Source organism: Protopterus annectens, chromosome 17.part0 (assembly GCF_019279795.1).
Source record: "Protopterus annectens isolate FY-2018-M chromosome 17.part0, PAN1.0, whole genome shotgun sequence".
NCBI lineage: Eukaryota > Metazoa > Chordata > Ceratodontiformes > Protopteridae > Protopterus > Protopterus annectens.
In genome coordinates this window covers 483,774,193-483,789,672 of record NC_056751.1, presented here as the reverse complement: position 1 = coordinate 483,789,672, position 15,480 = coordinate 483,774,193, and positions in this window count along the sequence as shown.

Here is a 15,480-nt window from a genome sequence, read left to right as displayed (position 1 = left end):
CTGGCAAATTAGTGGCAAATCATTAAAGACTGAAGTCAGAAAATAATGGCCGACATTTGAGATTCAGATCTCATACCTTTCAGAGAATTTATACTAATGCAAGATCTAGTACTATTCTATTATCTTTCTAAGTTTATAAGAGCAATACTTAAAAATTGTCTTTATTTTTGGGCCTGTGTCCCACTTCTATGTATGACTTTGTCCAGATTTCTTGCTCTGAGGTTGAGAGGTATGAGTGTCAGAGCCATCACCGTCAGCCAGAGACATTTCAAATTGTGACCTACTTGTTGCACCCCACTGCCCTATGTAGTGACTCTGTATGTGTCTAAGCAAGGCAAGGAGCAGTTATGCAGTGTAAGTGTGCAGAGTAGTCCCCCATCCAAGGTAGACACAAGCTCAACAGTGGCTTTTCATCTGTCCTTGGTTTTGCAGAATGTTCTGTTTTTCTGTCATATTTTTATACTGTTGATTTATGCTTATTATTCAGAAAATGCATGCTGTCACAGTGCCCTCTTGCTCTCTGTTTAAGTAGAAATGCTTTAATGACCATCAGGTAAGCTTGTCGGAGATTGTAAGATGCAAGTAAGCTTTTAATAAGCATACTGTTAAATAATTACCAACATTGAAAGCTTTTTTGTTGTTGCCATGCCGAGAATATTTACATGACTAGATAACGTATCAGCATTGGGTATTGAAATGCATATGACAGTATTTGTAATAAATGACAGGATTACAGTATTTTCAGAAGATCATTACATTTGTTGGAGACTTGCAGTCATCTTTGCAGGCTTTACCCGTAAACTAAATTGCCAATCTATCATGTGTGGTCCATAACTTGTGCAGTAATCCTTTAAGCAATTTTTCTTGAGCTTGTTTATTGTTTGCTGTTCATTTTTTACTTTGATCATGTCTTCTCCATGAAATAAGTAGATAGTTATTGTCAGGCAGCTGGCCTTTTTTGGATAAGAAACATTTTTACAATTGGTGGGGGTATCACAGAGATTCCTACTTTTCAGCATGTTACTTGGTAATTTTATAAAGCTGAATATAAATTATAATTAGAACTGCAGTGCAAGGCGATGTGGTTTGAGTGCTGCTTGTTTTTTTATATACTTGATTTTGACTGGCATTCCTGTAATGTATTTAAAAAGTAATTTATTTTTGTATGCCTCACAACCTTTGTGTTTCCATTTAGATATTAAGTAAGCTGTCATGTAGCCAGTGCAGTGAAATATTTTTTCTTCTACACTTCATTTTGTCTTGCTTGGACTCTCATAATGATGGTTTGGCACCCAGGGCAGCGTATTTAATTAAAGTTTCAGTTCTTGTGGTTTTGAGCATAGCTCCACCTCTTTCTAGCTGGCCACACCCCTTCCCATTGGTCCCACCCATTCAGCTGTCTCCTGCAGCCTCCCCTTAATTTGAAGTCACCAGCCGCCACTGCAGTACATGCCACTAATCAGATAAAAGTGAATGGGATATTGATAAAAAGTACTTTCCCATGTAACTGCAACACCACTGGGGTGGTATACTTAGCGGTTTGTCAAAATTGTGTTTGTTACTATGTTGGCAAAACAAACAGGAAGGTAAGGGAGTGTATTTATGAACATCCTCTCCACATTAGGAAGCAAAATATGAAAAACTCCCTAGCCAAGCACATTTGTAGTTTTCTAACACACTTTTTTTCTGTTTTTTGGGGTTGGACCACATAGTGATGAACCCTAGAGGTGGGCCTTGGGAAGACTTGATAGAGGAAAAAGAGCTATTGTGACAGCTTAGGCTCAATGCTTCTGTTCTTCCTGGGTTCAATGAGCACATCTCTATTGGCAGCATATTAAAGCTCAAGTATTATCAAGTTTAAAAAAATTTTTGGGGATAAATATACAATAAGATTTGTCTTTATTACTATATTTTTAAACATGTTTAGTGGTATTTTTAGTGTATGTTTGACTTTGAAGAAATGTTACTAATTAGAACAACATTTTAATTGTCTAATTGGGGGAAATTGCGTATTTACCAATATATAAGTGGTAGCTTCAGTTGGGTGTACGTACTCTGAAGAAGTCTGGTCATATTCCAGATGAAAGTGCTCAGTTTTTGTTTTTAATAAACTTTTTGGAGAATTTCCAAGTTGGATTGCCTGGTTGTTCCTTTGGTTTTGTGGTAGTATGCTTTCACTTGCTGGTGTTTTGCTGGTTCCTAATGCTGAAGATTACAGAGTTGTGTAACTAAACCTACTATATTGGTAGATGCTCTAACAGATCACTGTTGCATTATCTGTCCGCACCCTCCACCCCTTCATTTTGTTTTTGATGTATTTCCAGGGTGTGGATGTATGTACCCTTGTGCATATAATTACATGTGTTTTGATCTACTGTGTTTCCTATTATTTTTTTTTTTCAGAGCTATAGCCTCTCTTCTTTATGCAAAAGAGCACTAAAACATTTGGCACCCAAACTGCATTTTTATGTGGCTCTACTCGAGTCCCTAGCAATTAAGACACATTGAAGATACCCCAAAGCTTTGAATGCTGGATCGTGGTTATATTCTGTGCAGGCTATAAAACACACAGCTTAGGCTACTGCAAAAGTGATCCATTGGAACATGTTCCGTTATGGTAAGTTTACTTACATAGCTGTACTTTCGTCTGGTAATCCAATTACCCTCTCATTTATTCTCACATTTCAATCTTCCAAATCATTGGCTTTCTCTTGATTCTCCAAGTTATTGTTCTCCTCTCCCTTGTTTTGATTTAGCTCTTAGTATCAACATTTTGTTTGAAAAACATTTTAGCTTATACCTCAGTACAATCAATTATTGATGTTTTAAAAAATCCTGTAAGAAACCACTATCTTGATCACCACTATGGAAAATCTGTCAGAAAGCTATGTCACCTTCTGAGAAAGCTGATTTGATTTTTATTAAACAGTACTTTTCTCTGCAGTGTAAAATTTGTTGAATTTTTCTGTATTACCTTGGAATTCTGTTATTATGGTGTTAACATCTTCCTTGGCAGACTGCCATGAGCTTAGTTTTACAGGAGTAAATTTATAATGCACTTTGCACTGCAAAAGGCTGATAAGAGTCAGTAAATCAATTAATTTTCATAGTTAATGAATTGATAAATAAAGCAAAAATACAAAATGAAAAATGCGTTGATAAAAATGTTGCTGATAGCAAGTCCTGTTCTATTCTATTTCTGCTTGAGATTGTAGTGACTGTACTTGCACTGTGAATAATCAAGACAATGAAATCTAAGCCCAGCCATAGAAGATGCTCTAAGATTTGAATTGCCCCTCATGAACACTAATCCTAACAGTCAGAGGCATGTTCTGTCTCTCTATCTAAAGCTGTAGACAGGAAAGCAAATTAACCAAATTAATGCCTATCCCTCTCTACTTTTGTACCCTAAGTGTAGTTACCAGCTTTCCACTCACATTTTGAGTATGACACTTACAATGATGCAGAGTGAAACAGTACTTTTTCAAGATGGAGAGATGCACAGTACTGACTTTTCTTCATTTCATAGATTAATGAGTATGTATGGCAGCTGCACATGCAGTATATTTTATGCTTAGCCAATTTCTTTTTGTGTTCAGATTAGCATACTTCATTTGATTAAAGATTAGTTTTGCTCATTCAGTGGTTGATTATTACCCCTAATGAGAATAACTGTGGTGATACCATAGGTAGATTAAGCATGGAATAAAGCATTTACAGGCTGCATCTGTCATTTAGTAGTACAGATGGCAGTCCTTTCTGTTTCCCATCCATATATCCAAGTTGTACTTGAATATGGACAGTGATGAACTCTGTTTTATGTGAATGGGGAGTCTGTTCCAGAGCAATGTTATCCTCTCTGAGATATGCCTGGCCTCCCAACTATTCTGTTGATGTTGCAGAAGAGGCTTAGATCCCTAGGCAGAGTATTTCTGATGCCATTTTCCTTGCTGAGGTGCAGAAAATCCATCAGAATTGGATCAAATAATGCTTTGTATGCTAAACAAAGGTCACTTGGCAATCTGTAGGATACTTAGTATAGTGACAGGGTTTTGAGTCAGTCCATGTAGGACATGTTTCAGTCTTGTATCCTTTTAGGAAGGTATCTCTGTGGACGTTCCAGTTGCTGTATTTTTCTGGACAAATTTTTGCCAAAGGAGGTATTACATTCGGTGATTGGGCAAATGACAGATATGTAAAGGGGGGCAGTGACATCCCCAGATGTAGACACTACCCATTTGTTTATAAGCTGTTCAATATAGCCTACCCCCTGAAAGAATTACCTCTACAGCTTCAAGGGAAATCTTTCCAAAGTATGTCTGTATACTCTTGAACGTTAAACGCTATTCCCTCAACCCTGCCAGGTGGTTAGAACTCACTGGAATTCAGACTCTGCAGCAGCCACCCTTCCCTTTCTTTACATTATCTAGCTTTTCCTGCCCTTCCCGAGGCCACGATAAAACCACAGTTCATAGGCTTTCCAGCCTCTGGCTCTGTATGGAACCTTGCTGTACTTACAAAGTTTGGCCAGCAGAGGGTGGCCTGTATCCATTTATTATCCCCTGCCTTACTATCAGCTCCTAATTGACCGTCCACAGCATTGTACTCCTTACTTTTACTTACTACCCCTCTCCCCCACAACCATATCTGCTTCCCCACCTCTAGTCCTCTTAGCCTATATTCTATCTCTGTGCACACTGGCCTACTTACCCAACTATCTACACAGCTGATTGTTCCCAACCCAACCTGTCCTGACACTCACCTTTCTTGGCTCTCTCTCCATCCTATTCCTCCCCCACTACTTTCCCTTTCTGCCACCTACACACTCTCCTCTATGTAACTATACACTACTGTACCTCCCTATCTCTCTTCTCTTTACTCCTCCTGTCCCCTTCTGCACCTGACAGCTTAACTGCTGTCCTGTTTGTCCCCAGTAGCCACTGCTCTTCCCCCTCTTTTCCTTAGAGCACAAAGCCTCACATCCAGACTATTTCAGTACTCAACCTGCTACTAACTCCTCCCCGAGACATATATCCGCCCCTAAGGTAACAAATACACCCTGAACCTTAGGGTGCCATCTTTAAATCCCTGCTCTTCATCTCGGCTGCTGTGAGCCCCTGCTCTGAGTGTCTTTCACCTAGTAAGTACTCATGTGTGTTGCTGTTGCCTATAACAACATTTTAGCCAAGAATTAATAATTGTTATAGTATGTGCATTTGCTGTTCGGTTGCACATACCCTTTAGAATTAAATCAATACAAGGTCTTAGATAACTCATCCTTTTACCCTTGAGCAACATAGGAAAGGGTCTGTGACTGTTGTTAAAGAGCGTTGTTGTTTGCCTGTGATGTCTCTATGGCAAATCTGGATGCCCCTGTGGTTAGCCTAGACTGCATGCTAAGTATATGGTCTTATGTGGTTTAATCTCTATGGTAGATCTGAATGCTCCTGTGGTTAGTCTAGACTGCATGCTAAGCATATGAGTTTTATCTGGTGATTGCTATCCATTGCACTACCTCCCTACCTGCCTAGGTAGGACATCAAAGCCTAGGACAGAATTAAGGTTTTTGTATAACCAACACCGCTCTGTACTGTTAGTTCCCACTCTGCATTCTGTGCTCATTAATTGGAGGTGTATGGTTTTGTGTCCACCAATGGAGCTATGTGCTGCTATCAACAGTTAACACTGCAGTTCTAGGCTGCTGTGTTTAGCCACATTTACCAGAAGATTGAGGGCTTACATCAGATATTAATCTGTATAGAAGGTTTCCCATGCCTACTAACAACTGCATACAGTAAACGCTGACTCTACAATACTCGCTCGGACACGTGCGGGATTGGCGCCATACTTTAGAGCCCTATACCACTCCATAACACAATAGCATCCCAGAGATTTCACAATAGAACTACTATTTTGGGCTAATTACAGCTATAACCTATTGAATTCCACCCTATTTCTGCTCTACTTAAGAGAGTTGTGTGTGTTCTTGAAACACGTTACTAAGGTATGTACTTCCTATGACATGCAGAGGCTGTATACCTCAGCCATTGTCTTTAAAGGCATAATATCAAGGGAAAAGGAGTATACAACAAGAATTAGCCTGAATAATCAGTATACCTGCCTTATACAGGCTGCAAACAGAAAATGCCGGCCCTGCTGTACCCACTCAGACACGTGAGGGCTTGGTGTTACACATTAGAGCCCTTAGTCACTGTTTAACTTAGTAGCGTACCCAAACCGGTTAGCAGATAATTTACTGATCAAGCGCTACCTATTATCAAAAGTTAGAGTGCAATGCTATTCTCTCAACCCTGCCAGGTGGTTAGAACTCACTGTAATTCATACTCTACAGCAGCCACCCTTCCCTTTCTCTACACCCACTTATCTAGCTTTTTCTGCCGTTCCCAAGGCCACGATAGAACCACAGTTCATAGGCTTCCCAGCCTGGGCTCTGTAAGGAACCTTGCTGTACTTACAAAGTTTGGCCAGTAGAGGGCAGACTGTATCCATCTATTATCCCCTGCCTTACTATCAGCTCCTAATCGACCGTCCACAACATTGTACTCTTTACTTTTACCTACTACCCCTCTCCCCCACAACCATATCTGCTTCCCCACCTCTAGTCCTCTTAGCCTATATTCTATCTCTGTGCATACTGGCCTACTTGCCCAACTATCTACCCAGCTGATTGTTCTCAGCCCAACCTGTCCTGAAACTCACCTTTCTTGGCTCCATTCTCCCTGCAGGCTCACTCCGCTCCCCTACCCTGCCCCCAGTACTCCTAGATTTATATTCACCAAACCACACCCACTCCTTAACCCCCCCACATCACAACCAACCAACCAAACACAATCTATCTTTACACCCAACCTCACACTCCCTTACCCGCCACTCCCCCATACCTCACTCTCTTGCATCTACCCACCCACACTCGCTAACACCAACAGTACTTACCCCACAATTTCTCCAACAACTCCCATGTCATCTCCAAAACCTAGACCATTCTGCTACCTCATACCCCCACTTGTCATACTTTATCTCCTCACTTCCTATGAACACTGCCTACCTACTTCTCAATATCCTACATCCAGTACCACTGCTAGCTTCCACCACCACTATCCCACACCATTACAACCCCACCTTTTCTTTAATTCTACTACCCCAAAACCTATTCATCCCCTAAGAGCTACCTACATTAACCCTAGCACTAAATACTATCATCACCTCCAACTAAAAATCCACAAACTAGTAAGGAAGTCTCAACCAACACTTACAGCATATAAGGTTAGAACAGAAGCAGATGAGGATATCCACCCTAACCCAGGCCCAACCTTACCTGATATCACTAGCTCCACAAATATCACTGTCTCCAATCTACAGAGCTCATATAATGCCCCTAATTGACTACTAGTCTGTCACCTAAACATCAGAAGTATAAATAATAAAATTCACTGTATACATACCCTTCTGGACATGCACTCCCCTGACCTATTATGTCTTACCAAAACCTGGCTCAAACCCTCTATCCCTGATAATGAAATTATACCCTCCAACTGCAATATAATAAGACTTGACCGGCAAGGCAGGAAAGGTGGTGGACTAGCCACCATGTAGAAGTATTTACTATCTGTATCCCACAATGCCTGATAACTAGGAACTCTGAAACACTCATAATAACTGTCCAGCTTAACAAAGTCAAAGCTATCAACATAGTATGTATCTACATTCCCCCAGGTGACAACATAGTGACCTTAGAAAGTACCCTCCAATGACTATACACTACCCACCCCCAAGAAACTATTATTCTAGGAGACTTCAATATCGATTGGAAAACCTGTTCATCCAACTTCCCCACCACCCACATTAACTTAAATGGCTTCTCCCAAATTATAACTTCCCCTACCAGAATCAATAAGCCCAACAATAAAGAACGCATCCAAGATTGGATACTAATAAACAACAAACCCCAGTTATATAAATCAGGCATCCTACCGGAGGACATAAGTGACCACTTCCTAACCTATATAATCAGAAAAAGGAATGACATGCCTCAGCAAAATACCCTTAAAACCTTTAGAAACACAAAAAACATTAACTTCACTAAATTCCAGACCAAACTTAAGTCATGCAATTGGTCCAAACTAAAGCTACTTCCCCTTGACGAAGCAGTCTCACACTTCAATGTTACATTCCTAGCCATCTTAGACAGGCATGCTCCCAAAAGAAATATCAGAACCAAAAGCAAAATAGCTCCATGGCTAACAAAGGTACTAAACAAAAGCTAACTGCTAGGAACGCAGCATGGACATCCTGGAGATCCAACAAATCCTGTCAGGACCACATTAGATACAAACAACTGAGAAACGAGGCAAAAAATCCACTAGGCTAGGCAGACAAACCTACTATTTGAACTTACTGAAAAAGCATGAAAATCAACCACAAAAATTCTGATCAGGCCTTAATAAACTGCTCCATCCAGGTAAATCCACAACTCCCATCCCTTCAACTACCTTACATCTACCCCCTAAAATTATAGCAGAGGCCTTCAACACTTTCTTTACAGAAACAGTTCAGTCCCTAGCTAATAACCTACCTCCCAACTCCTCAAACACCACCTCACCCACTCCTGATAATTTACCTCCCTTCAAATTTGATCCAATCCCCACAGACTATATTAAATCCCTACTTAAGAAACTCAAACCCACCACCCTTGCAGCAGACTTACTCCCTGCAAAATTTCTATAAAAGGCAGCTAATGAAATAGCATACCCTATCTCCATCTTAATCAATTGTACTATCCACGAATCCTATGTCCCCTCCATCTGGAAAATCTCCCACATTATTCCACTTCACAACGGGGAATTTCCACTGAACTCTCAAACTATAGACCTATAGCCATCCTATCTCACTTAGCCAAAATAATGGAAAAATGTATACATAAGCAGATTCTGACTCACCTTTTCCAGAACAATCTCCTAGCCCAATCACAGCACGGATTTAGACCTGCCCATAGTACCACAACAGCACTTCTCTCCTTCTCCCACACAATAAATCAAAACCGTAATCGCAACATCTTCTCCTCTGCCCTCTTTCTCAACCTATCCAAAGCATTCGATATGGTGAATCACCACCTACTCCTAGACACAGTAAAATCATTCAGCCTAAGCAACCTAGTAATCAACTGGTTCCACTCTTACTTGCAAGGCAGACAGCAAGCAGTATTATGGAAAGACAATCTATCCCCTTTTCTTCCAGTCACCGTAGGTGTCATCCAAGGATCCATATTAGGCCCTTCCTTTTCTCCATATTCATCAATGACCTACCCAAAGTCATCCCAGAGGCAATCTGTATTCAGTATACAGATGACTCTACCCTAATCTCTTCTGCCACCACCCCCTCAGAACTACAATCCCTATCCCAAATCACCTTCAACAAAGTAGAGGACTGGCTCAATAATCGCCGTCTCCTATTGAATCCAAACAAAATCAAACTACTACTTTTCTCCCCCACCCATAAAGTCACATCACCAAATATTACAATCTCATCCAACAATGGCACCATAATCTCACCAGACCCATCCACAAAACTTCTTGGTGTAATAATAGATAATAACCTAACGTTTGACACTTATATAGACAAAACCATTAAAACAGTTAACAAAAAACTAGGCTCCTTGTATAGGATTAAACCATTCCTAACCTCACCTGCCAGAACAGCCATAGCTCAGACACATCTCCTATCAACCCTTCTCTATGCCTCACCCATCTTCGTAAATCTACGGAATTCAAACCTAAACAATTAGCTAGCTGCTAAAACAATATAGCTAGATTCGCCACAGCCTACAGAACCAATCACTGTCTAAATCTTCAAACACTAGACTGGCTAGAGCTACCCAATCAACTCCAGTACAACCAACTCATAGTTATGTATAAAATCCCCTACCAACCTAACAGTACACCCATTCTGATGAATATTATCACCCCTACAGCAACCTAGCATCCCTCCGCTCATCCAACAAAATGCAAGTGCAATCTGCCAAAGCCAACAACTCAGCCGGAGAATCATTATTCTCCAACTCAGCTGCAAAAAATGGAACACGCTCCCTCCAGATCTTAACACTATAGCCTCTTTACCCCAATTCAAAATATCACTAAAGAATCACCTAAACAAGCATTGGCTATGTCCATGTCTAAACCCAGACTAACCCAATATACATACACCTCTAGTAGGTAAACTATGCAATATAAACAACTTCCTTATCCTATATGAATAAACTTTCTAAACCAAACCCACCCTGACTATTTATACTTCTCAACAACCTTTAGAACAATACTAACTAAATCTAACCTAACTTATTATCCTAACCATTCTTATGCTTTGTTTCTAACTCCCTATCCTAACCATTCTTATACCTTGTGTTTAACTCTTCTATAGCAACCTGTTATCCTAGCCATTCCAAGCACATGTTTTTAACCCTTCTACATCTAATTTCCAGTAACTCCCCTTCTTAACTAACCACCTTTTTTCTCCTGGTTGTCATTCATGACATCAATCTAGGTATCATGCCATTCTATGCACTCACATCCTGTCCAATAATTTCTGTACATATTTCATACTATAAACCTATAAAGATCTTAAACTTCAATGTAACCATGTATATATATATATATATATATATATATATATATATATATATATATATATATGTGTGTGTGTATAAAATCACCTTTTTAAAATTTTACATTTTTTTCAGTGTAACCATGAATATTGATCGTCATTTTTTGTACATGTGGAGCTTTTCTCCCTGGGCCTCCGCTGAAAATGGACATGTATCCAGTCGGACTCTCCTGGTTAACAAATGTAAAATAAATAAATAAATAAAACATATAGAAGGCCTTTTTTTACAATGGACACATGTTGGTCAAACTTTAGGTCACCATCCACATAATTCCCAAATCCCTAACAACTGCACCATCTCTTAGGAAAGTATTTTCATAGTGGTAGTTCCCCGAGATATATGACTTAAAGAATACAGTAATGTATTTTTGGCATTTAGTTTCACTCCATGATTTTAGTACCAGTTATTTATTTAGAACAAACCTCCCTGCAGGATGGCTAAGTGATTTGGGGACTCAATGACTCCTCCTAGTTTGCAGTCATCTGCAAACTTAGTCAGCCAGAGAGGCCTTATTTCAGAAAAGTAGATGCCAAGCAGCACAGATCCCTGGGGGACTCCACTGTTGACTGCTGTTTTTGTGAAGGTATATTTTGGTTTCATGCACCCTATTTGTGAGCCAGATGCCAATCCAGTGGGTGACAATAAGGGTTTATTCAGCTTTTCTACTATGCCTAAGAGGAATTGTGTCAAATGCTTTGGCTACATTGATGAATGGAGTGTATAACATTTTGACTTCATCCATTGCTTTGGTAATATTTTCCAAAAAAATATAGCCAGCTGAGGAAGCATATATATGTATGGATGTGTGGTTCTACTTTGTTTCGGTGAATCTCATTTCAGTGAATTTCATTTTACCCCGGCCACTTCACTGAAAACTCATTTCACTGAACTGCAGTTAGTATATATGGCACTGTGTAGAGTACTATAAGTCAAGTAAAAAGTATATGCCCTTTTCCCCACTGTAGTATGATTCTGGAGTTAGTATATATAGTTAGGGGGTGGAATAGCCCCCCCCCCCCGCTTAGTTTAAGTACATATAGTCTTTTAGAGAGAGTTAGTCATTGGTGTAACTATGCATGGCTATTGTTTAAAATGTATTGTTTTGAAGTTTTTGGTAAAATAGAATATAAAACAAACAAGTTGGGGGACTATGCCCCACACATCCCCCTCTAATTATATATACTAAACCCAGGATCGCACTACAGTGTGGAAAAGGGCATATACCTTTTATTTGCCTTACAGTACTCAGCACAGTGCCATAAATATTAAGCTCTTTTCAGTGAAATGATATTCAGTGAAATGAGTTTTCAGTAATTTGTGTTTTCAGCGATGTGGTCTGGGTGAATAGAAATTCAATCAAATGAGATTCAGCGAAACAAAGTAGACGCATATAGATATATATATATATATATATATATATATATATATATATATATATAGTACAATTGCATGATGAAAAGAAGGATTGGAGAAAACAAAAGAACAACCTGCAAGGGTAGAAAATCTGCTTGTATAACTGCAGTTTCACAAATAAAATGATTACAGAAGCTGTGTTTAGGAAATTGTGATCAGAGATGTTGAATTCCAGTAGTAATTATTTTTCATGTAGAAGGTGCCACCTTGAGAAGAGCAGATAATGAGACGAGTGCATATATATTTTTATAGAGCAATAATTCCTGGCCAGGAATCTTTTTTTTTCTTGGGTATAATATGTCAATTTAACTCAAGCCCACAGAGTAGTAATGTTTTACAAATGCCTCCATCTGTGATTTACAGGTGAGGATGAGTATTCAAAGTTTATTTCTTATTTATTGATTGATTGTAATACTTTTTTAACACAGAGTAAATAACATAATGCTGTTCACTGACGTGATATTACTCTGTCATCCAGATGGTCCAGAATGCAAAGCTACTTTCAAATGAATGGAACTGAATACATTTGCTTGTCATGTTATAATTGATTTGAGTTTTGCTTTATTGACGGAGAAAGCCACCCTGGATGAAACCAATTTAAAAGGCCTATCAGAGAGAAAAGCTCAGTATAGGCCTGCCTTTCAGTAATATATCAAAATAAGTATTAGATTCATGAGTACAGTCAAACATTAACATTATGCCTTTTTTGATAGAAGCATATAAAATGTCACTGGCTTGATGAAAAGAATGAATTATTTGCCTAGACATGACTCCTTATATTAGAGAACGGTAGCAACATTTAAAAAATATGACAATATGATTGAGCAGTGAAGTACACTATGGACCAAACAGATTTCACAGCTTTTATTGAATTGAACAGACCATACACTTCAACACCAGGAATGCTGCAAAAGACTTCACATTTTCAAATTACTTGTACATTTTTCAAGACAAACAAGAGGTTATTTAAGACCCAAGATGCAGTTACAGTAAAAAGAAAAACTAGTTGATTTATTTGCATGCATGTTAGTACAGAGTAAATTCAGGAACCTGGTGAGCAGAAATGTAGATAATACTGCTGTTTAGACATCTGTTTTTTTTTTTCTCTCAATAACCAGACCTTAGAAAGTAAGAACATCGTGATGTATTTTAAATGTAGAGAGTTTTTATAAGGAGAATATTTTTCTAGGAGGATAAGACATGAACATTGCATTATCTGTTATGTAAGAGAATATATTAGTGTATTTGATGACCTTAATTGTCTGCTGGTCTGTTGCCAGTTAAAAAAAAATAGCCACATCGCAGTACAGCTGTATCTACAGACGATGTATGAAATGGTGAGAATGCATCTGGTTAATGAGATAAGCTCACCCATCCAAGTTTACTGATTAGCATGCAGTGAGGAATAACAGGACATCTCCATTACAGAAAGCATGGAGCTCTAGTCTCCGCTTTAACCACCATGTGGATAACATTGTTGGGTGCATTTATTAAAACAGTAAAACTGTAGACTGTGGAACTAGAATAGATGGAGAGATGGTTGTTTTGTATTACAGAATTAAGCTAGTGTTTGGTGAAATACAACACCCTAGTTTTTGGAATCCCTTTTTCACTTCACTAACTATATAATCTTGAAGGTGTAACGTGCGAGTTTATTGCAATACCTAGCTGCTTACAGTTCTTTGGAGTTCTGAGAGGCCCTGCTCTTTTGGTATTGGTACAAAGAGATGTTTGACTACTACTCTGTAAAAATGTTTACTAATTATTATAGTTGTTGCTTTACATTCATTACAACATAGTCTGTTATTACAGAATTTAACTACAGACAAAGGAAGGATGTAGGCACAATTGCTGTCTGCAAGACTGTAGTATCATTTATGTATACTGTAATAAAAAGACTTCAGTAACTGAAGAAATCTCCTTAAGAAATAATTTGAAAAGTATGGGTCTCAGTAATGAAATTTGGAGAACTCCCATCCCTAAATGGTAAAGATACTAATTTTCTACCACATTACTAAATTACTTAACATAAATAAATAAATAATAAAACAGGCCAGACTGTCACCTAGCCCTTAGCTTTTAGCCACCATAATTATTTTTTGATAGAGGTTAAAGTACAGTTCTAGCAAAGTTCATATGTACTATACTAAACTACCCTTGCAGGACATTTTAAGCCTGGCCAAGTTCCCTTTTTATGCACAAAATAACTTATCCCATTTGTCTATGGATTGCCTTACCCATCCCATGGTTTATAATTACATAGTACCCCTAATGAGAATAACTGGAATCATACCATAGATAATTTGACAGTGCCCATGTATTGGCATAAAGTATTTAGGAGCTGTATCTGTCAATCAATACTACATGGGGCAGTCCTGGGGTAAATTTTCTGTTAAACATCCATAGATCTAAGCTGCACTTGGAAATGGACAGGGATGAATTCACAGTTATGTAAGGCTTGTGGAGCTGTATGTGTTATCCTAATAATATGTGATTATTGCAATGTTTGTACCTGAATCTATTTTGCATAGAAGATTGAATGTGGTATCCTAGGATGTATTGTGTCACATGGTTGTGCAGAAGTGTTTGCAGTATTTTGTTCATAGGGTTCTGCAGGATTATTTGCCTACAATTTTCAGCTTGAAAGCAGGTGTTCTTTGGGGAAGGTATAAGCTATTTCCAAACATGAAGGTCCTTGCTTTCATTAGTGCATCCATTTAATTGAATGTTAAGTGGTAAACAGAGTAGGGTCATATGACTGTAATGTAGACTGGCAGGCAGTTTATGAACACAAAGTGAACTGTGGGTTTGATTTTTTTGGTAGCAAGCTCTTCAGTATACTATCTGGGACAGGATGAAGAAATAAAGGTGGGTAACTGGAAACCTTTGCAGTTCTGTGCTGCATCTGATTTATTAAATGCAAACGTGTTTGACAGTTTGAGACAACAGATGAACAGTAAATGCTGGCATTGTTCAAAACAGTTAGTGCTATCATCGTGTCACTTACAACTTTTCAAAATGTGTAAGTTTGCCAGTCTCATTTGCTTATGTCTAAGAAATGCATGTGCTTGCGTTTTAAAGTGATCAGCACCTAAGGAATCATGGATTTCCAGAAGGTAATGCAATTTAAAATTGGCTACCTAATGACTCTTTTAACAAAGGCAGTGCGTTAACCTTGTTCCCGATGTTTCATCTAAGGGCATATGTAATCAGCAGACATAGAAACAGATTTGACCCAAGAGGCAGTTACGGTAAAAAGAAAAACATAGTTGATATATGTGTATGCTTTTCAGCACAGGGTAAATTCAGAAATTTGATTTCAAAAATTAGCAGCTTAATCTAGTGACAGGAGAATATTCGAGATGAATAAATTTACCACCCACAGTGGT